Raw genomic sequence first — 24,046 nt, 5'->3', positions numbered from 1 at the left:
ACCTTGTCGCACTGTGCAAAGCTTTCGGATACGAATACTGTATGTATGCATGTATGTATGTACATATGTATATGTGCAAATCGACCAACAGCCGAATATTTATGTACAATTTTAGTTCTTGTTGAAACTTTATCGAAGCCGGTTTGTTATTTTGTGTCTACAGAGGCGAACGTTTTTCGCGTCAATTAACACATGTTTTGTAATAAAAATAAATAAAATTTCATAAGCTAAAAAATTCAATTTTAATAAAACGCATTAAATTGGCGGCGAAACAAAAACAAAAAAAAAAATAAAATAAATAAATATATAAATAAATAAAAAAATAAAAAAATGTGTAATCGGTATTACAAAATATTTATTTGTGGTTGAATTAGTGAAGTGGTTATTAAAAATTAAAAAAGTATTATTTGATAACAGTGGGTGTTGTAATGTTATCTATATATGTACATACACAGATACATACATAGGAATGAGTGTATGTAAATAAACACTTCCATGTTTAACAGTCTGCCCCTTGGGATTCACTTGACTTGATTCATACCTCAAATACCTCAGAGAAATATTAAAGAACGTAAAGAATTGAACACAGCCGCAGAAAACAATAAAAACTCAACAAACAAAAACACCTGCTGCTCAGTCAATCGCATTTATCTCTGTTCGTCACCCACAACGTCAACTTAGTGCTCATAATTAGTTTTATAAAACATCTGTACTCTTCACCTACATACATATGTACATGCACACTAAGTATTGCCGCTCTCTCGATACCCGTGCCCGTGTAGTGCGTGTTGAATACCATTTGGTGTTGTTGCCTTCTGCTATCAACTAAGCTCTCACATCACAGGCGCAAAAAGAAAGTGAGTTTTACGATTCCCGCTGCTTACTGCCGGCCGCTCATCATCGATCGATATTGGCATCAGCAACATCACTTCGTTCATCTCCATTGCCAGCTGAATATCTGACGGTAAGTTCCGAAAGCCATAGACTTTTGCTCATGTCGTGTGATTTCACAGTTTTGGCTTGTACGCATTTTCATGGTACGAATTATGTGTACATATGTTGACTTTAGTTTGCTTACAAAAACAATGTTTGTTAAAGTTGTAGATCTGTCGGTAAAGCATTGCATTCAAAAGCTAATGGATGAGGAAAGTGAAATTAGCATTGGCTTATGGCTATTACACTTTACAACAAAATATTACTTTTTTCAAAATAAGGAAGTTCCTCTAACGATAAATGATAAAAAGAGCCAAAAAATAATATCTGTCATACGGGTTTCTTAAAGATTATGTTGTAAATGCATACAAAATCACAAGATCACTATATCTGAGGCATAAAATATGTTCAACAATAATTTGAGGACTATGAGTTTTTTTTATTAAATTCATAAAAATTTATTTGACGTCAAAATTTTTTAGTAGTATTTCTATATTTAATAAATAAAAAAAAAAACATATTTTTTATGATCTTCATTGGGACGAGATGCGCACTCACGAAAAACTTGAAATTATTCAAAAAATTATTGGAAGTGGTAAAACATATATATGAATGTACATACAGAAAGTGGACTCCCATTCATATCGCGCTATCTTATAAAAATAATCAGCGACTACCGTGCGACAGATCATCAATAATTCAAAACGCTCGACCAAGAATGTCTTCTTCCAGATTTGCCGCTTTCGGCCGAGTTTAACAAGACTCGCCAATCGTTTCTTTGAGTTTAGCACACTAAGTCCTTCTCCACCTGATATTTCTAACACAGAAGAGTCCTTTCTCTTTCTCTGCTACCACCAACAGGTACGGCATCGCATAGTTTCACAGCTGGACTATATTTATGTCGGCGAATGGGTTAATGCGTGTCGACCATTCGGGGGTTATGGGGTTCGGGGTGAACATGAAGCACCATGTTTTTTTTTTGCCGTCAGCCCTCGGCAGACAAAGACACTACCTCCGAGTGTATTTCTGCTATGAAAAAGCTACTCATAAAAAATAATTTTCCATATAAAGTGGACTTAAAACTGTAGGCCCCTCCATTTGTGTTACAACATCAAGACGCACACCACAAATCGGAGGAGGAGCTCGGCCAAACACCCAAAAAGAGTCATCTTTAACACCAATTTTGAATGACTCGCTGGAAGATTTCAGTCGATATCTCGAGTCAACTTAAGTAAAGTTGGCTTCGAATGCTCTAATCGAAGCTGGTTTAACCACAAAGCATTTAGACTTTACATATGCCGACAAATAAAGGTCCAAAGGTGTGACATCACACGATCTCGGTGGCCTATCTACTACTGGTCCAAGACGCGAGATAAACTGCTCACCGAAATGACGGTGCGGTAAACTCATTGCTTCACGGGCTGTATGGCAAGTAGCGCCGTCTTGTTAGTTTCAAACATTGTGGAGATCACGGGCTTCAATTTTCGGCGCCCAGCATTAAAAAGTTGTTTATCATGGCGTCATAGCGTTCGCCATTCACTGTTACATTGGCGCCAGCCTCGTCTTTGAAGAAATATGAACCGATGATTCCTCCAGCACATAGGCCGCACCAAATGATTGTTTTCAATGGATGTAAGGGCTGTTTTTGAATGGATTCGGGTTGTTCTTCAGCTCAAATATGGTAATTTTGTTTATTGACACAGTCATTTAACCAAAAATAGGCCTCTTCGCTGCACACCATAAGATGGCCTGAGCGCGTTGAATACAGACCACAGATTTTCGTAATAGAAGTGTATGTTTTGTAAATGTTATTGAGGCATAAGTCTTTCCATGCTGAAATGTCAATGAATACCGAAAAAAATTATGTAATTAGTTTGACAGTAGTCACGCGTGATCTGTCAAAAAACCCTATTGGAAAAAGTACCTCCAATCTGATTGACCTTTATTTCATCCAAAGATATGGGGACTTAATCTTAATGTGGGGGATAATTGAATAAAAGTTTGTATGTATCAGAACGCATACCTGGAAATAATGCATGACGTTGTGTTGCACTTCGCCGAAGATGAAGTGATACTCAATTGGGTGGTTTATTTTTGCGCTATTTAATTTCTTATTAGTTCTTAGGCTTAGAAATGGAATACCCAGGAGGTGAAATTCATAATTTTCAACACCTGCACTTCTTTACTTTTCATTGAGGTCAAAAAGCGGCCGAAGCAGCCCGGGATATTAGCGACGTGAATGGAGAAGGTGTCATAGGCGAGTCTACAGCACGGAAATGGTTTGCAAAGTTCAAAAATGGCGACTTTGACGTCGTTGACACGTCCCGGAGCGGCCTTCTGAAATTGATGAAGAACGTCTCAAATCACTTTTGAAGAAGAACAGAGAAAGGTAACCAAACCCGTCGTGAATTGGCGGAACTAATGAACGGCGATCATAAAGCGATTCAGAATCACCCTCACTCAATGGGATTTACCGCGAAATTGTGAGCATAGGTGACTCACGAGCTCAACGAAAAAAACAAAGAAAGTCGCCTTTAGATTGCTTCGCAGCATCTCGCCTGCCATCGAGCAACGCGTGGTCATCGACAGCGCTTTTTGTACCGAATCGTCACGGGAGATGAGAAATGGTGTCTATACATCAATATGAACCAAAAAAAGGAGTGGGCGACTCCAGGAGACACGCCAAAGCCGGGAATCAAGAAGGATCTTCATTCAAAGAAGATCCCGACAAGTGTTTGGTGGGACTGGGAGGACATGGTGCACTGCAACGAGCTCTACATTGCCCGCCTACTCCGCGTGAATGAGGCTATTTGTCTGAAAGTACCTGATCGAAATGGACAAACCATACTTCTCCACTACAACGCCAGGCCACATGTTGCAAAAGTCGTCAAAGGCGCACTTGAAGAGCTCGAATAGGAGGTCGTTCAGCAGCTGCTGTATTCTCTGGACCTTGCATCGACCGATTATCATCTTTTCCGCTCTCTGTCAAACTATATGAAGGGCGTGAAGTGTCTCCTTCGACAATAGGTCCTTTGAGGCCAGTTTGACTCAACAACTTCTTTGACACCAGACCAGGCAATTTTTGGCGGTACGGCATAAACAAATTGGTCGACAGGTGGAAATAGGTTGAAAACAGCAGCGCCGAATATATAATTGATTAACTTATTAATGTAATTTTTGTTTTTTGTTGAAATAAAAGTCTTCGGTAAAAACGCCACGAACTTATTCCCCAACCGGTTATATGTATATATATTTATTATACATATATTATATTATATATGCATGAATAATTATGCCCTAATTAAAAAAAATACATATACAGACATTTTATTAAATGCGTTTCCTCTTCTATTTAATGCACGCAGCTGTACCTCTGTGCAGATACGCGGATACTAATTCTAAGGGTTAATTAAAAGTATACAGTTCCATATGAATTCAAACAAATTTCAGCAAATAAATACAAAGATGATTTAAAAATAAATCATTCAACATACAATTTTCTGTTTCTTTTGTCTTTTGGCAAATTATCAAAAAAAAAAAATCCAACATAAGTCAGCTACGAGAGTGTGATTGCTCTGGCCTTTGTAGCGTTTTTTAGCAGGCGAACATGTCATAATAAATAGTGATTGCTGTTTAAAAAGTGTTTAGAAAAATATTGTGAGAAATTTTGACACTAACTCCAAATAGGTGCGAAATGAACTCTTCAAATCATTCTCGGCATATCCAAAGTACCTACATATAAATAAGTGTGAAGATGTTGTACGTGTCGGAATTTGATGACTAACTTTTTTCATGTACAATATATATTTAAAACTGTTTTAGGTGTTTTTGTTCTTGTTGGAGTAATACAAAAGAAAACAAAACACGTCCAATTAACTCATTTCATTTAGTGGATGTAAGTTAAAAAATGTACAAAAGTTTTACATGCTAATGTGTATGTATGTATGTATGCAAGTATATCTATGTGTATATACATATGTACAGTTGGAATGTTAGGTGACTACCAAAAAAGTATATTAAACTCTGCAGCTTTATTTTCCCTTGGAGAGAACAAAACATTTACCCGGAAAGAGGTGAAGGTTTAATAGCTCTAAAAATTTATATCCGCCGCATTTCACTTAAAATTGTGCCACATACATTATTTAAAACAAAAATATCTGGAATTATTCATTTAAAAAGCCTGTCTTATTATTATAAAATATATTATTTAGGAAAAAGAAATTTTTAAAAATTGAAAAATAAGAGGATTAACTTATTAAATTCAATGAAAATATTTGAAATGAAATAAGCTGTTTTCATTGAATTTTTTTTGCTGGAATGTTGGTACAACTGTCCTCTATACAGGGCCGTCGAGGTAAATCCGGAACTATTGGATATTGACTCAAAAATAATCTTATTTGCACTTAACTTTGTATAATGTGAGTACACATATCATAGTTGAAAATTATTCAATGTAACCTCCATTTCGTGCAATTACCTGCTCCAGCCGGGACCTGAAGCGCCCAAATGCGCGAGCTACCTCCTCTTTGTCCATTGTGGTCAACACTTCCTCGATGGTTGTCTTCAGAGCGTCCTTAGTGTTATGAGACTTCGCGTTAACTTTTGCTTCAACTGTGCCCCACACGTAATAATCAAGAGGATTGCAGTCTGGGTTTGAAGGTGGCCAAAAATCTGGTGACCAGTGGTAGGGTAGGTTGTTCTGGAGCCAAGCCTGAGTCTTCTTTGCCATGTGAGCAGGTGCGGAGTCCTGCTGAAACACATATTCTCTTCTAGCAGCCACGCGGTCCATCCAGGGTTGCGTTTTATTGTAGCCAAACCACTCAATTATCTCTTTAGGGCTTTTTCCGGCGCGAAGTGACTCTAGTATCGCAGCTCTTCTGTCCTGCTCTCGAGTCATCGTTTCAATAGCACTTACTCCGGCACTCCAATGTCAATCAGCGGTTTTAGACTTAACGCTACTGCGCCAGAGCTTTCGAAATGTTTTCCGGATTTACCTCGACGGCCCTGTAGTGTCGCAGAGTTTGAGCGAGATCTGTCAATTAGCTTGTTTTTGGCATTTAATTATATCGGTCAACCGCAGGTGTGCTCTGCGATTTGCTTATGGCTAAAATTATCGAACAAAGAATTTGTCTTAAATTTTGTGTTTTGAAGCGGATTTCGTATGCCGAATCGGTGGAAATGTCCAAAAAACCTATGGCGAGTGTAATTTATCAAAAACAAGAGTCTGTGAGTGGTACAAGCCTTTTGCAGAGGGCCGAGAAGTCGTGGAAGATTTGCCCCGATCTGGTCCCCATCAACCTTTTCAACGGATGAAAACGTCGACAAAGTCGATGAAATGATGCTGAGGAGGGAGGTAGCTCGTGACCCTAGCGTGTCTTACGAATCAATTCGCAACATTTTACACCATCAATTAGGCATGAGAGGATATATGTATGTGTTTTCCATGCAAGCTTGCTGTCGAGGTACATACCCGGATATTTCGTAATATTATTTTGTGTGTATTACATTATTGAATTTCACAGGAGGACAAATGCTTCGATTGAGGATAAAAGTTACGTGAACTGATTTTTTCTCATTGGAATTTATGCTCCAATCTTTTAGTCATTGAGTGAAAATATAAAGTTCTCTTTGCAGTTAAAGTGAAGTCTTCTGAGGGTTAGAGTCAATTGCGGAAACAGCGATGGCATCCGCAAAATTCCAACGATAGTTTCCACATGACTGGTAAATCGTGGGTGTAGGTCAAGTATAGGATATGGCCCATTCCAATGCCTAGTCGGACGGCAACTAAACTTTCACAGAGCTCAGAGTGTTCTTCTTTTTGATTAACAGAGAAATGCCATGGTCTTTGAGGTAGGGCTTGATAAAAGTGTAGTAATTTATGGATATTTTGTATAGCAATCGGTCATGCCCAAAGTGGTCAAAGGCTTGTGATATGTCGATAAATGTGCGACTGGGCAATACTTCTTCTGCTCAAAAGCTTTGTGAATACTATTCCCGAGTCTGTGTACCCTTTCGATGGTAACGTCTGTCTTTCTGAAGCCAAATTGATGATTTGGGATTAATTTTCGGTTATTTATACGTGCGCCACTAAGATGTCGCCAGCAGTGTGATATAGTCGATTCTAACATAACCTAAACGGCATAAACCAAGCTTAGACATATGGTAAACAAACTGCTTCGTCACATTAGTGATTTTGTTTTGGTATCATATACTTTTGGTATTGAGAAAATGTCTGATTTTGTGCCGAATAATCGTCATTTGCGGGAAGTGTTGATTTTATTCTTTCATTCGAAAAAAACGGCGGCTGAAGCGCATCGAGAGCTACAAAAAGTCTATGGAGATGCTACTTTAAGTGAAACAACGTGGCGAGATTGGTTCCGTCGCTTCAAAGACGTTGATTTTAATGTTGACGACCGTCCGCAGGCCAAAGGAAGGAAGGCCAAAAGCCTTCGAAGACGCTGAATTGGAGGCATTGCTCAATGAGGATCAGTGTCAAACGCAAGAAGAGCTTGCTTCAGTATTAGGACTTACCCACCAATCCATTTCCAAGCGATTGCATGGTTTGGGAATGATTCAGAAACAGGGGAATTGGGTTCCTTATGAGTTAAAACCAAGGGATGTTGAACGTCGTTTTCGTTTTTTCGCCTGTGAACAACTGCTTCAGCGGCAAAAAAGGAAGGGTTTTCTTCATCGTATGGTTACGGGTGATGAAAAATAGATTCATTGCAGCAATTCAAAGAAAAGAAAGTCAGGGGGACTGCCCGGTCATGCTTTTACGTCGTCGCCTAGGCCGAATATTCACGCTGCGAAGGTTATTCTATGTATTTGGTGGGACCAAGTGGGTGTTATTTATTATGAACTGTTAAAACCAAGCGATCACTGGGGGTCAGTATCGACTACAATTGATGCGACTAAAACCTATCTGGAAACACTGAAATGGGAAATCCTACCCCACTCGCCATATTCTCCAGATATTGAGGCCCTAAATTAAGAGGCAATAGGAAGTAAGCTGATAAGGTAATAAATACCACTTTCTCGGCACTTTTTTTATGCTTGAAAACCGATTGAGAAAGTATTGCCCATACATATTCGATTGTGTTAGACTCAGCGCGTAGGCAAGTGCTAAAAAACCACTACTCAACGAAACTATCAGCAAAAAAAAGTAATAAATACACCATTCAAAAGTTTTCAATAAGGGCGGGTAGATGTTGAAAATGTCAATCGTGGCGTTTGCTGTGTGGCACGTAGCGCCGTCCTGCTGGAACCGCATGTCGTCTAGGTCCATATGGTTCAACATGGGCCATAAGAAATTGGTTATCATCGTTGTGTAGCGCTCGCTGTTGACGGTGACCGCCTCACCAACGTCGTTTTCAAAAAAGTACGGACCAATGACGCCGCCGGCCCAAAATCCACACCAAACGGTAACTTTTTGAGGATGCATTATCACCTGATGAACCTCGTGTGGATTGGTGTCGTCCCATATACGGCAATTTTGTTTGTTAACACAGCCATTCATTCAAAAATGCGCCTCGTCACTAGAGATGATTTTTCGCCCAAAACTGGGGTTCTCTTCCAAACGATTCGAAGCCCAGTCAGCGAACAAACGGCGTTCTCTATGGTCATCAACTTTGAGCTCCTGGGTCAGTTGGATCTTGTACGGGTGTAGGCCCAAGTCCCGACGCAAAATTCGCCAAGTTGAAGTCTGCGAAAGGCCAAGTTCTTGTGCACGGCGAGGAATAGACTGCCTCGGGTTCTGCTGTACACTTTCACGGACCGCGGCAATGTTCTCGGCTGATCTTGCGTTCCTTGAACGTACGGGTGTTGACTGATTGTTTACCGACCCAGTCGTCTCAAATTTGGCCACCAAAAGTTGAAGAGTCGACTTTGAAGGGCCACCACGTCTACCGAAAAATGGGCGCAATGCGCGCAACGTTTGCGTTAATGAACACTCATTTTGATAAAAAAGTTTTATCATTTGAACGTGCTAACTTGCCATGATGATTTGGCATAAAGAACTGAATAATAAACAAAAGATTTGACAGATGTCACCAAAACAAAATGGCTGCCACAGGGCCCCAAAATCGACCCGCGCCAATTGAAAAACCCTTTACTTGACACTATTTATCTTTTTTTTTATTATTATATTTTTTTTTTCTTAATTTCTTTTATGTACATACATAAATATGTTCGAATGTGCACAACTTTGTGAAAAATAGAATATAAAAAAATAGTTTACTTGCCTTAAGTTGAATAAATTTTACTTTTACTTCACTGTAAGAACTATTTTGCTGTAGTTTACTGTAGGGCTTTTATTTATATTACACCCTGTGTGACGAACTCATAGGAAGCTTTCTGTAAAACTTAATTTGAAACGAAATCAAAAGCTTCTCTGCAAAAGCTTTAAGCCCATGTTAGTGAAGACAGGGTGATTGCCTGCCTAAAAGTATGCTAAGTTACTCAATGTGCCGACTAGAGAAATGCGTGCACGTACTTGTGGGGGTGGGTGCCTGTATGTATCAACCAGCCTGCCAAAGCAAACTAAGCAAGTGAATAGTGCGAGGACGTATGATGGAAATGAAACAAATGTGATTGCAAAAGTTTGGGTTTTTTTGTTTAGAATAAAAAGAAGAATAAAAGTGGAATTTTTTTTTATGTGACATTTTTTTTTTAATTTTGAAATGCTTTATTACGGCAGAAAAACATTTTTTAATACGTAACCTTCAGATACATACTCTCTCTTTTAACGTCTAAAATCAAATAATTTGCGTTTGATGTTACTACCATGCAAATGTTTGTTATGATTTCTACTGACAGAAACATAATTAAAAAAAAAAATTGCTAGAAAATTAGCAGATCATGAAATTGAACAACTTTTAACTAATCTCGTCGATTCCGATTAGAAGATGAATCGGACGCATATGACCTGGCTAACAATCCTTTAGAGATGATGGTTCCTTTTGAAGGAAGGCTTACTTTGCGGCAATATATGTACAATACACCCATCAAATGAGGAAGGAAACTATTTTGCCTAATTGACGATTTTGAAATCAATCAAGGAAAAGGCAAAATATTAACTGACTCAAAATTAGGGTTTTGATCTTGACCTTTCAACAAATAATCCCGCAGAAAAATACTTTAAAATTTATTTCGATAATTATTTCTCGACTATAAGTGGAGAAAATAGATTTGGCAAAATTGATTTCAAAACTGAAAAGCAGTTGCAAAAAGAAGGCCGTGGAAGTTTTGACTATCGTGTAGAAAGAGCAGACAGAATTTTTCTTCTTAGATGACTTGACGGAGGAATTGTGCAACTTGTGTCAGGAATGAGAATATCCCAATCAGTCCAATGACCTTCGGAAAAAAGCGTAAAGTTACACCATTGACTTCTATTCGATATGACGAAAATCAGCATTGACCAGAACAGAAAGATGCAAAGTCCAAGGATGTAAGGCACAAACCAGAAACAAGTGCTCCAAATGCGATATTTTCTTGTGTATTCCTAATGAATCAGTGGATTACCCTCTGCAATATAAGGCAAATGCTTTGAACGATGTAAGCCGGTGGCTGTATTGAGTGGTCTTGGGGTAAATCCCAACAAAACGGAATTAATCATGTTCACCAGAAACACACAGGATACCTGCTGTACCTACGCCCACGGCAGCGATGAATGTCATGTTCCACTTATTACCGGTTGAAGCCTAAAGCAAAGAGCTGGCGGCGAAATCGGCACTTAGGTTAAGAAAATCTTCTAACCTATCCACTAATAGAAGGGGTCACGCAAGAATACTAGACGAATACCCCTTCTTACATCAAACGACAGACTTTTGTAACTCAGTAGAGCTGCATGTAAACACATCTTTTACCACAACTTTCCCAACGAGAGAAGATTGGGCCAATGGGGTAATGGACAATAGAAGTGGAATCACTATCTATACTGATGATTCCAAGCTAAATGAACAAGTAGGCGGAGGTATTCACTCTGAGGAAATGAATGCCAACATCTCATTCCCATTACCGGATCACTGTAGTGTATTTCAAGCTGAAATTCTGCCTCTCAGGCCTTAAAGAAAAGTGTTCGAGAGAAAAAAATATATATTCAGATAGCCAATCGGCTCTAAAAGCATTACAATAACCTAATATTAATTCGAAGACAGTAAAAGAATGTATCGACGTTTTCACAGAACTATCACAGTACTTCGTAATAAACCTGATCACGGTGCCGGGTCACAATGGCATAGCAGACGACTGCAAAGCAGATGAACTAGCGAGATTGGGTACCACATTACCGATCCAACCAGACAAAGCGAACATACCTATCTATACCTTTAGCAAATTGTGAGATGCTTATAGACAAACACACTATCAGAGCTGCCAACAGGCTGTGGACTCAGTCTCTGACCTATGCAACAAGTAGAATGATGTGGCCACAATGGATCAGGGGCCGAACAAACCGACTATTGAAACTGAACAGGATGAAAACACGCAATACGAAACACAACAAAAGATGAAATAAAATATTATATAAAAAAGCTTAAAGACAAAAAGACACCGGGATATGCCCAAATAAACGGAAAAATACCTAAGGAGCTACCCAATACTATAATAAACTACATACGAGATCTCTTCAACGGAATAATTAGGATACAATACTTCCCAAAAGCATGGAAAGTTGCACAAGTTATAGCGATCCCCAAGCCAAACAAGAACGCCACTGTTGCTAGCTCGTACAGACCAATTAGCTTACTGCCCATCCTCTCTAAATTGTTTGAGACTGCTTGACAGAATTGACCCGATTCTAAAACAAAAAGACGCTATCCCCTCACACCAGTTCGGTTTCCGAAAACAACATTCAACTGTGCAAGAGATTCATAGAGTAGTAAACAAAATTACAGACGACTTCGATAAGAAGAAATATTGCATTGCCATGTATTTGGACATCGCGAAAGCTTTTGGCAGAGTATAGCACAAAGGATTTCTATATAAGCTAAAAAACGTTTTACCACTTAACATATTTAATATCCTTTAAAGCTACACAACTAATAGACACTTCTGCATAAAATACGACGATGAGTGCTCTGAAATCTTGACGGCGACAGCTTGAGTAGCTCAAGGAAGCGTACTGGGCCCCATACTATACTTAGTAAACACAGCAGATCTACCAACGCCAACTACTCGAGGATCTTTGATAGGTACATTTGCAGACGACACAGTTTTAATGTCAGCTAACAACAATGAAGAAGCAGCAAAAAAAACTTTGCAAGATACGCTACAACAGCTACAACACAATGGTTTGAAAAATGGGCAAAGAAAATCTGCAAGACTTCCAATCCAAATTAACGGAGAAGACATAAAAATACACTCAAGTGCGAAATATTGAGGCATCACGATTGACTCAAAACTCACATTGAAACAACGAATATTGAACAAGAGAAATGAGATGAAAAACAAATTCCGACAACTCAACTGGCTACTAGGAAAACAATCAACCCTAAGCTCATTTAACGAAGCCAAAAGGAAGTTAAATCAGGTGATGATCCGAGTCCAGACATGGCTAGAAGACCATGGATTAAAGCTGGCCACAGATAAAACAGAGCTAATCCTTCTAACGAACAGACGTATCCCATTAGAAGCAGACATACAAGTACTCGATGCCACTTTATGGACAAAAAGAGTGGTCAAGTACCTAGGAGTGCAATTAGACACAAGGCTAACTTACTGGGCGCATATAAACCATGTTGCCACAAGAGCTGCCAAAGTAAGCGGCATGTTAAGTAAGCTCATGGCATACCTTGGAGGTCCAACGTAGAACAAGCGAAAACTTTTAATGGACACGACGAACTCGATTCTCTTATACGGATGCGAAATATGGGCAGATTCGCTAAGGGTGCAATGCCGGCGGAAAACTTTGCAATCTGTGTAACGCACCTGCGCTCTCAGAGTGGCTTTGTCATACAGAACAGTATCTGAAGCAGCGGTGTTAGTTATCAGCGGAACCATCCCTATAGATATTCTAGCAAAAGAGCGCAAACGGAGACGGGAGGCAAAAAACACAGGAATCCCAGTACCACGTTTCTCCGATATTAGAGTTCAAACGCTCACACTTTAGCAGGCAAGATGGAACTCTGAACGGTATGGTAGATGGACAGCGAGACTAATACCCGATCTAAAAAAGTGGGTAGAAAGAAAGCACGGTGAGGTTAACTATTACCTCGCACAGTTTTTGTCCAGACATGGTTCCTTCCGCAAGTATTTGTGGTGAATGGGTAAAGTGAGCCAACCAAACTGCATATATGGAGATACTGAGTATGAGATGCGGAGCACACCTTCTTTAAATGCGAGAGGTGGAACGTAGAGAGAACAGGTCTGCAACGAGCTATTGGTGTATTTAAAAAAAAATAAATAATAGGCGCGTACACTTCTGTTAGGTGTTTGGCCGAGCTCCTCCTCCTATTTGTGGTGTGCGTCTTGGTGTTGTTCCACAAATGGAGGGACCTACAGTTTCAAGCCGACTCCGAACGGCAGATATTTTTATGAGGAGCTTTTTCATGGCAGAAATACACTCGAAGGTTCGCCATTGCCTGCCGAGGGGCGACCGCTATTAGAAAAATGTTTTTATTAATTTTGCTTTCACCGAGATTCGAACCAACGACCTCTCAGTGAATTCCGAATGGTGATCACGCACCAACCCATTCGGCTACGGCGGCGTATTTAGACCTGAAGAAATTATCGAGAAAATGATGATAGACGAAGAAAAATGGAATGCCGTCACAAATTTTGTGGAGGATATTATCCGGAAAAAGAAGCGCGAAATGGAAAGCTATGCTGAAGAGCATTGAGCATAGGTTTCTCAAAAGAGGCGACCCTGGACGCAGGGTGAGTAGGTAAGTGTCCTTCTTAGGACGCCGTCTTGGCCCTCTACCTCGAAGCAATGCGAAGGCAGTCCCGGGGTGGAGGGAAAACTCCAAGAAATGACGATATTCACCGCGACCTCGGCATAAACACTCTCACTTGCGACTATTACAGCTCAAAAACTATGAAAAGAGACTACTGCCGGAAATGAAACTTCAACCACGAAGACTAAAGCGCAAAACACCCACAGATCTTGCTCGTATTGTAATATAAATAAAATTATATAAAATTATGTTGTGTTAGTAAAACTATAACTAAATACCACCACAGACAACAATTTTCTCTTCCAAAGGGAAGGGACATTTTAATTCCAAACCCTAACCCCAATTACTTATTGTTAGTACTAACAGATTGGTCTAGAACGCTGCAGAACTGCAAAGTGTCAAAGACAAGTCCGAACAGAAAACTGTCATACTTTCTACTAAAACTGAGAAGGAAAGACATTCGGTTGATGGTCGGTATCATTACAGCACACAACCCATGGGTTCAACATATGACCACCGTTGGAATCATTGAGGACCCAATGTGCCTGCCTTGCTTGGAGGAGACGGATAGCACTGAGCACTTTCTCTGTGAGTGTCCTGCCTTTGCTGGAGCAAGGCTACGAGTTTTGGGTTTCGATGTCGTGAGAATGAGTAAAATTCGTTTTCTCATACTGGAGAATATTTACAGATTTACCAAATAATCTGGAAAATTCTCACTGGACTAACTACCTCTGTCTCTGTCTCTATTCTTTCCTATCCCTTTCTCTGATACTTTTCTCCTTCCCTCCTTGACTATCTACTCTCTTTCCAGAGCTTCAAATACAATGGGCTTTTTACCCCGAGTGTTTTAGGAGCCACCAAATCTCCTGGTGCTCCTTGACTCGGCCTTTTCAAATTTCAAACTTCAGTATAAATAATAAAACATAAAATGTTTTCAAATAAACTATTAATATTAATTGAATTTGATGAAAAACATTTTCCTCGCACTTGCAGTAGCAGAAATTACAAAACTTAGCATCAATTAAAAAGCTGATAATTATACCGGCATCATGCAATGAGTAGAATTTCTCCCAACTGCTTAATTATAAGCGGATCTAAACTGCAACCGCATTTTTCTAATACGTCAGCAAATGCCTACCGACTATTTCACTAAAGGGGCACTACCGCCCAGCGGCACCACCCAATGCGGATTTACTTGTGGCTATTCGCTTGAAGACGGCTGCGCTTGAAGTTTGTAGTTCCGTTTCGAAATTACATGAATGAATTTTTTTTCTTTGGTTTTTTTTGCACTGTTTTAATGCGCCTTCTTGAATGATGCTTATGAATGCGAATGTCAGTGTGGTTGTGTATGCTTATGAGTGTTTAAAAAAGAAATCTTCCGTATTGTTTATAAACAAAATACTTTTCGTATGACTAAATCATGCTGGTATAGTATTCAGATCAATGACCAATGGGTGACAAAACTCCAAAACAATTTGGCTGGGAAATCAACTGCGTCACATTGAAATTGGACAGTGGGACAAATGTGAAGAAAGTGGGTGTAAAAAAAATATGTAAACAAATATGTTCAACATATTTGACTGGTGTTGCTTGCGCATTGCAGGCTGAATTTGAGCGCAGATTGTCGTAGTGTCTCCAGAAACAGCAACTCACTTTATAAAATTTATGAACCAACAACGCCATTTAATATGAGGTACAAAAAGCGCAATTTTTAGTTGTTGAAAGACTTTAATGACAACTCGATTACCTCGAAGCTTATGGGATTGAAACTACAGTAATCACAAAATTTATTCGTATCTATAAATAGATAGCGGAAATTCTTCATCCCCACTCCATCGTCGTATGGAGCAATAAAAGCTGCCTCCGTCCAGGACAAAATGGCATCATCGTGAAAGGCGACCTGCGTGACTGCGGTAACTGGCGAGGAATAAGCCTACTTAACAAAATCTACAAAATTGTAGTCGTAATCATACAAAGCAGGCTCAAAGATATCGAACGCTCCTTAAGAAACGAGCAAGCTAGTTTTCGCCCTCAGCTGTGTTGATCAAGCCAAGACACTTCGGATTATACTCGTAGTAGAACAATAAGTTGAGAGGCGCTCCCTACTCTGCATGCTGTTCGTAGACTTTAAGAAGGCGTTGGGCGCTATCAAACAAGACGGAATATGGCTGGAACTGAATAGAAAGGGAGTTCCCACCAAGATAATCCACCCCACCAAAGCCCTCTACGAGAACTCCTAACTGGCAATGCTTCACAAAGGCGATAACAGCAATGCATTGAATACCAACGCAGGTGTAAGGCAAGTTTGTCCCCTGTCGCCCCTTCTCTTCACCATCGTCCTTGATCACGTCATGAGTCAACTGACCCTGCACAAAAAACGCATCGTATGGAGTTTCACCAGGCATCTTGGGGACCTGGACTTCGCCGATGACATCTGCCTCCTTTCACACAAACTCTCTGACATCCAATCAAAGGCGAACAATCTAGGCGCGCTGGCACGCACTGTCGGACTGAAGGTAAACATCGCCAAGACCAAGGTTATGAGAGTTAACCACAATAACACAAGGCAAGATATTGGTTGACGGATGCCAGATGGAATTTATCGAAAGCTTCTGCTACCTCGGCTGAACTATCACGGCAGATGGCGGAGTAGATGAAAATATCAAATAGATTTATACAAAAGAACAAAATTTTAATATATTCAAAAAAAATAACATTTCTATTCAATATTTAAGGAACAAAAACTTTCAAATTCATTTCTTAATAACTGTTTCCGAACCAATACCTTGGTTTCATTAGCTGCAATTTTCTGCCACTCAACACTCAAAACTGTCTTTAATGACGCCTTTGATGTTATTTTGTGCTTTCTGATTCTCCTTTCTAAGACCTTTCAGACATACTCAATTGGGTCCGGTGATTGAGTTGGAGTTCTAAGTTACTAACACTGGTAAATAAGCCATTCTTGCACAAGATAAGATGAGTGTTTTGGGCCATTGTCTTGTTGAAACAAGAACCCTTTGCATCCAGTACAAGTTTAACGACACTATCAGGCAAATTATTCTTCAAAATTTTTAAATACAGATGTTTGTCTATTTTATCATCAATAAAAACCATTTGTCCTACTCCATATGCAGCTATGAATACCCAAACCACTGCATTTCCTCCTCCATGCTTAACGATAGGACTACGTTTTTTTCATTCTGTTCTGTATTTTCTTTTCGCCAAACGTTTGGAGGGCCATCAGATCTGAAAACATTAAATTTCGACTCATCACTGAATATGACATTTTTCTTATAACGATAGCGTTTGGCGAACTCCAATCTCTTCTTTCTGTTAATATGTGAAATGTAGGGCGTGCGGCGTGCAACTCTGATATGATAACTAGCGTTGTGTAGGCAATTATGAACTTGTTGTGGGCTTAATTTTTTATGCAAAGACTCTTGAATATTTCGGCATACTATCGTGGAGGTCATTTTTGGAATTTGCGCGACTGGTGCTACTTCAGAGTCCGGCACTCGAAGTGTAACCAATTAAAAGTCCAAATAAAAATAAAACGATACATTCAAAACAAATTTTATATATTTATTTTTGAAAAGTCTATTTCCGTTAGAACACACCTTCTAAAATCAGATTCTAGAGAATAGCGGCAATGTTTTTTACATAAAAAAATGTCAAGCATCCCGAAAAGCATGAAAGAAAAAACCAATGAAAATGTTGAGCTACCTTAAGTTGGCACAAAATTACATCGAATTTGAATGGGCTGCAAAACTGAATACGGACAATTTTTCTAAAAATTCTGAATAAAAAATTTGAAATTTATATGAATTCTTTTTTAATTTACAAAGTTTGAAACTTTTAGTTATTTGGCTTCTGTTGTGGTATAAATAATAAATCAAAATTTAATAAAAAATAAATATTTGAAACTTTGCAATACGTCGCGCTGCTATTATTGTGAACACAGGTGTACATCTGAAGATAATAATTTTTTTATTTTCTAGCCTAAGAGATAAGTCTTAAAGTACTGTCACGTAATGTAATCCCGTCGTTTCATAAGGTGGCGCAAAATTAATCATCGACCTTATTTTTCAATAAATTTTTACTGAATAAAAAACACGATTTTGATTGATGGAAATCCCTATTTTGACTAATGGAGCGCTGCTTGTCTGCTCACAAATGTGAAATATGGTTGACGTACGACGCCATTTGCAAAAATTATAAATTTTCTAATAGGTTGATTAATTTTGCGCCACCCCATACTTGTGTCGCTATCTTAAGAAGTACTTCTTATTATTTTTTGCAACTTTCTTCAATGAATTTTAACGTAGAAACGCATTCGCACTCGTTTTATTTTCATTATGACATTTCACTTTTGTAGCCACAGAATTGATCCACTGTTCAACGGAAGACATCATTTTGAGTGAACCAAATTTAAGTAAGGCTGTTACGCATTGCATGCGGTTGGTCACTAAGTCACTTTTTTCATTTTGGCTATGCTCCAGCGATCAAATTGAAAAAGTTGAGTTCCAAATCCTTTCATTTGTTAACCGCAAAAGAAAGGCTGCGAGGCATACGCGTGTTTGGCTTATTGCATTTATACAAATCCGAAATAATATTCATGCTAAAAAAATGCGGTTGGTATACTTGTATATTCAATAAGCGCATGATTCAATATAACAATAAGTAAAAAGAAAGTACGTAAGCGCTTGAAAATTGGTAAAAGAATAGATTAAGCAAAGTGCAATGCAAGTGGGTGACATGCGAGTGGGACGACTTTTTTGCTCTACTGAATCGTAGCAGGAAAATTATTCACAACCCAAGCCATCATATGTATGTAGATACAGGGTCCGGCACTCGAAATATAACCAACTTCAGACCGCTCGCGTAGCTGACACACGCTGTATGTTAGTTGGCCAAATGATAGTCGATGCTTTCCATTTCAATTCAACCGGGTTATTCGGGACATGTTCTTCGATTTCGATGTAACTCAAATTTGTTGCTCTCTGGTCAAAATAATAAGAACCGTAGTTTTTGTTCGCCCGAAAAAAAATGTTTTCAAGATTTATCGGCAATTTTGTTTTTCGGCTCAAAATCGATTTTTTTAATATAATTATATAAGAAAATTTTTTTTATTTGCTCATAACCTAGTCAGAAATGAACCTTTTTTTTTGCAAAATAAAAAATTTTCAACTCCTTTTTGGCTATTGTTTGGACATGAAGTCGCTTGTGCGAGTAATGATGATAATTTTGAACCCGGAATCATTTAAATCGGTTCTTTTTTGACTATTTTGGACATTAAAAAAAAATGTCTTATATAATTAAAAAAATCGATTTTTAGCCGAAAAACAAAATTGCCGATAAATCTTGAAAAAAAAATGTTTTCGGGCGAACAAAAAAATACGGGTCTTATTATTTTGACCAGAGAGCAACATATTTGAGTTACATCGAAATCGAAGAACATGTCCCGAATAACACGGTTGAATTGAAATGGAAAGCATCAGTCCAGAGCATTGTTTTCAGGCGTGCAGAATCATTTTGCCGAGAGTAAACGCGAAAAAAGAAAATCAGTAATAGGTTTCAACCGTAATCGTGTGATTGCATTATATTTGGCTGGAAAATCGCAACCAGCGATTTTTCGTGAGGTCGAGCACCTTAAAGTCAATAAAGGTTTAGTTTATCGCACCATTACTCGTTACAATGACGCTGGTAGCATCGCGAAACGTCATGGAGGTGGTCATCGAAAGACTGCAATGTCACCTGAAATGGTTCAAAAGTGAAGAAGCAACTTGAGCGAAATCCCCGACAAAGTGCCAATCAAATGGCGAAAGAACTAAACTAAAGAAAATATCCAAAAGGCGCATGATCTCACAACAAAGCAGCAACAAGTCAGACTTGAGAGAGCAAAGAAGTTGCTTCGCTTGACCGAAAGCGCTCAACTTCCGAACATTGTATTTTCCGTCGAGAAACATTTTCAAATTGAGCAATTCGTAAACTCCCAAATGGATAGAGTTTATTTGACAAACCGTTCATACGAGAATTAGAGTCATCGATTGGCCACCAGGAGGCAGCACCCGTTACAGGACCGCTGTAACCGCAAATGGACGCTCTCCAATCGTTTTCATCGAGCCTGGCGTCCAGGTAAATGCGAAATATTATCGGGAAAGTATTTTGGAGGTTGCTTTGAAGCCGTGGGTGGACAAACACATTCGGCGGGAGACCATGGACGTTCCAACAGGACTCGGCACCGTCTCACAAAGTTCGAGTGAACCAAGAATGGCTAAAAAACAACGTTACGAACTTCTTACTGTCCACACAATGGCTCTCATAGTCACCAGACGCGAATTTGATGGATTATTCTCTTTGGGCCATTTTGGAGAGCAAATGAACTAAAAGAATCACCAGTCTCGAGGCGCTGAAAAAAGCCATGGTCTGCGAGTGGGCCAAAATACCTGGAAGTCACATTCGGAAGCCTTGCTATTCGTTTTTGGACTGGCTCAAGGCCATAGTCTAGGCAAAAGTTGGTCATATCGAGCAAAAGTAAATTGATTCTTAATTTTATATTATTTTCACACATTTTTTAGTTTGAATTGAATAAAAGTAATTTTCCGAGTTAAATTTATGGACTTTTTAATTGGTTACACTTCGAGTGCCGAACCCTGTATTAATTGTGCGGCGAATTCATACAAAGTGATATTCCTGGGGAATGATTATTATTTTATTATTTTATTTCGATTTGGTGGTTAAAATGTCAAAATGATCTGCTTTCCTTATTGGAATTCGTGGAAAGTAACCAGCTAATTTTGACTTCCGAACCAACAAATTATATGTAAATTTTGGTTTTGTACCACTGGTACTTTTTTATATGAGTTGCCTTTGAGTCTTTACAGCTACGTCGCTATTGACAGTTCTTCTTCTTCTTATTTTAGCGTCACAGTCCTTGGTGAACATTTGTTTCCTTCACAGCTTTCTGCCATCGATCTCGGTGTATAACCATTTCCCTCCAACATTGCACGCGCATTTTCATAAGCTTCAGCTTCCACATCCTCTAGACACCTTTTCCTCGGGCGTTCTCTTTATCAGCGGACAAACCCTTTCACTTTCACCCAGTGCAAAGTACTTAGGGGTAATTCTGGTCTCCAAACATTATGGCTGTATAAGGCGGTTATACGACCCATTTTATCGTATGTTTCGGTAGTTTGGTGGAAAGCTCTAGGGAGAGAGTACAATACCAAATTTCTCGGCAGAATACAAAGATCAGCCTGTGCAATAACGGTCGGTGCAATCAGATCATGTCCTAGAGAGGCTCTCAATGCACTGACACACGTTATTCCAATAGACCTACATATTAAGAAGACGGCAACCATGAGTGCATTTAGGTTAAATGAAGCGGGTCGCTGGAAAGAAAAAACTTATGGTCACGCTAGTCTATTATTTCGACAAGCTGAGTTAATCTCGGTGAGGACTGACTACATCGTCCCGACGGTAACTTTCAATAGGAATTTTGCCACTCTCTTTCCATCTAAGGAAGAATGGAATAAGGGATTCTCTCTAAACAACTTCGACACTACAGTCTATACAGATGGCAGTAAAATGGATTGTGGTGTTGGAGCTGGTATGTATTCTCACAGACTTGGAATTGAAAAATTTGTGCGTCTCCCTAATACCAGCAGTGTCTTCCAAGCGCAAGTACTGGCAATTGGGGAAGCTTGTAGGTTACTAAATACGGATTTCTCTTTTAAGGGCAATATCGCTATTCTTTCGGATAGCCAAGCTGCAATCCAGGCGCTGGAATCGGCTACTACAACCTCTAAAGTGGTGGAGCAAAGTAGGAATAGCCTCACCACCTTGAGTGAAAACCATAAAGTAACCTTAATTTGGGTCCCGGGACGCCGGAACATAGAACGTAACGAAAAAGCCGATGAATTGGAAAGAGGGGGATCTGCCATGAACAACGTTCTTGAACGAATCGGTATTCACACCATTAGGTGCAGTCAAGAATACAATTTCCCTAAAATACCTTCGAATCGCAGATTATAGATGGAGAGACCAGACGAAATGCAAAATCCGCAAAACATTATGGCCCACCTACAACGTCAAGCAATCGCCGACATTGATAAACGTGAAACGACGGGACGCCTGTAGACTAACGGCAGTCATAACTGGCTTCTGGTCTGGCATCCCTCACAACACATACCGTCACAGTTGTAAACAACCGGAGAAAAAGGAAACAATCTTCCATTTCCTCTGTGAATGCCCTGCCCTATGGAAGGACAGAATGTTAACCCTGGGCAAACCGCTGTTGGAGAGTCTCGAGCATCTGTCTGGCATAGACGTCAAAAGCATAGTAAGGTTCCTAAACCGCACAGATTGGATATAGTCATGCTGTAAATAACTGGTAAACAAGTTGGTAACGAGGATGTGGCAAGCGCTAGTTCGATTCCGGATGAATCACCACTCTGACCAACCGACCACTCTGACCAACCTACCCCTCGAAATTCACGAGTTTTGTTAAAAAAAAGAAGACTCCGAATTTCATGAACCTGAACGGTGAAAGCCCGTCAAATTTGATTCATCCGAACCAGGGACTAGCGTATTATTTTCAGCTTCACTCCCCACATTCACTGTTTTTATTATCATAGTTGATAATATGCACTCTCACCATGACCTCACTTTTTTTTTCATACAGATACTCGCATGGAACAATTCAGTAGTTGTTAATCGGAAAAAAGTTGTTTATTCAAAATGGCTACGACGCTGAGTAATCTGTATTAACTGCATTTCAATTAGATGGCTTGATTGATGGATTGAACGTAGATGTGCAACTAATAATTAAATAACAGCCCATCAGGTGCTCACCATGCACAGCCAATAGTTGCATGACAAATCGTCTTCAATAAATTTCATTGGCCAGATTTTTTTATGACAGTGCATAAATTGCCGCTTGAACGGAGCGAAAATTGTTTAAACAATGTGTAGGCTTCTTGGGAAATTTGGTCACTTTATTCGCTTTAAATCGGCTTTACCCCAACCCCACCCAGTGCCGATTGTGTGATACAACCGAATAAATGTGTGCTTGTCTGTATGTATGTACGGCACTTAGCCAATTACGGCCAAGCCTCAGTTGAACTACTTGGGAAAATCCAATTCTACATTATATCTGTGACATCAGACATTTGAGACATTTTTCCGATTGATGCTAATAAAAATGGAAACTATGTTAATTAACTACTCGCACTAAGGATTATAACGCATTTTAAATTTAGTGAGAAACAATTGACATGTGGTTTTTAGGGCAGTGACGATCAGGTTAAAGGTATCATGCGGTACTTGCATGTACACTAGCGTGGCAGTTATTTAACCTGTTTTTTTATATACAATACTAGCGTACCCTCCAACGCTTCGCTAGGCCATAAATTCAATGATTTGCTAAAAGAGAATAAAATTAATACAAAACAAAGCAAGTTCTTTGATACAATTTCATTCGAACTTTATTGTAACACTTTTTGGTAGACAACAATTTTGGTTTTTCCATCTTTCGCGTAAATGAATAATGACGATGGTTTACCTACTCATGAGCAAGCTACATACGTTTGTCCATGAGAAAAAATTGGGTATTCTAAATTAATACCGCACATTTGTAGAGACTGTCCTTGCGCCTTATTAATTTTCATAGCGAAGGCAAGGCGAATAGGGAACTGCAAACATTTGTAATCAAATGGTAAACCCGTCGGAATCAGTGATCTTCTCCTTTGTACTTCCCTTTCAAAATTGTTGCTTCGATAACGTTACCCATTACCTTCTTCAAAGCGAGTCTGGTACCGTCGCAAAGTCGTGGCACATTACTGTTGCGCAGCATAATAATCGGTGCTGCAATTTTTAATCGTAAATTATAAGGTGGTAGGCCTGGCAAATCGAGTGAGTTTAAGAATTCAGTTGGATAATTTACGACATCATCTTGATCAGTAATAGAGTCCATTGACTTATATGCAACTATGTCACCAGGTATTTGATCCAAAATAGCTGCATTTATATCATTGACGTCCTTATTTTCCCCAGCTAAAATTGCTCTTTCGCTGAGCCAATCATGGTTTTTGTAATGTTGAACTATGTTTGGAAATACACTCTGTATCAATGCCTCTTTAGACAGTGCAAAAGTGCAGAAGTTGTTAGGCAATGTAATCATTCCTGTTGGATCGACAGACATTTGGCCATTTCCGATTTTC

At 39.2% G+C, this 24,046-nt stretch overlaps 1 protein-coding gene across 1 annotated transcript in view; it reads left to right on the top strand.

Moving 5' to 3' along the window:
- Positions 1–411: 411 nt before the first annotated feature.
- LOC129238990 (uncharacterized) overlaps positions 412–24,046 on the top strand; it is a 128,898-nt gene continuing 105,263 nt past the window's right edge. The window contains exon 1 of the mRNA XM_054874247.1: positions 412–964. The gene's annotated coding sequence lies outside the window, so the exon portion shown is untranslated. The remainder of the gene's footprint in view (positions 965–24,046) is intronic.

This window comes from Anastrepha obliqua, chromosome 2 (genome assembly GCF_027943255.1).
Source record: "Anastrepha obliqua isolate idAnaObli1 chromosome 2, idAnaObli1_1.0, whole genome shotgun sequence".
Taxonomy (NCBI): Eukaryota; Metazoa; Arthropoda; class Insecta; order Diptera; family Tephritidae; genus Anastrepha; species Anastrepha obliqua.
This window is presented reverse-complemented; position numbering and strand designations above follow the sequence as displayed.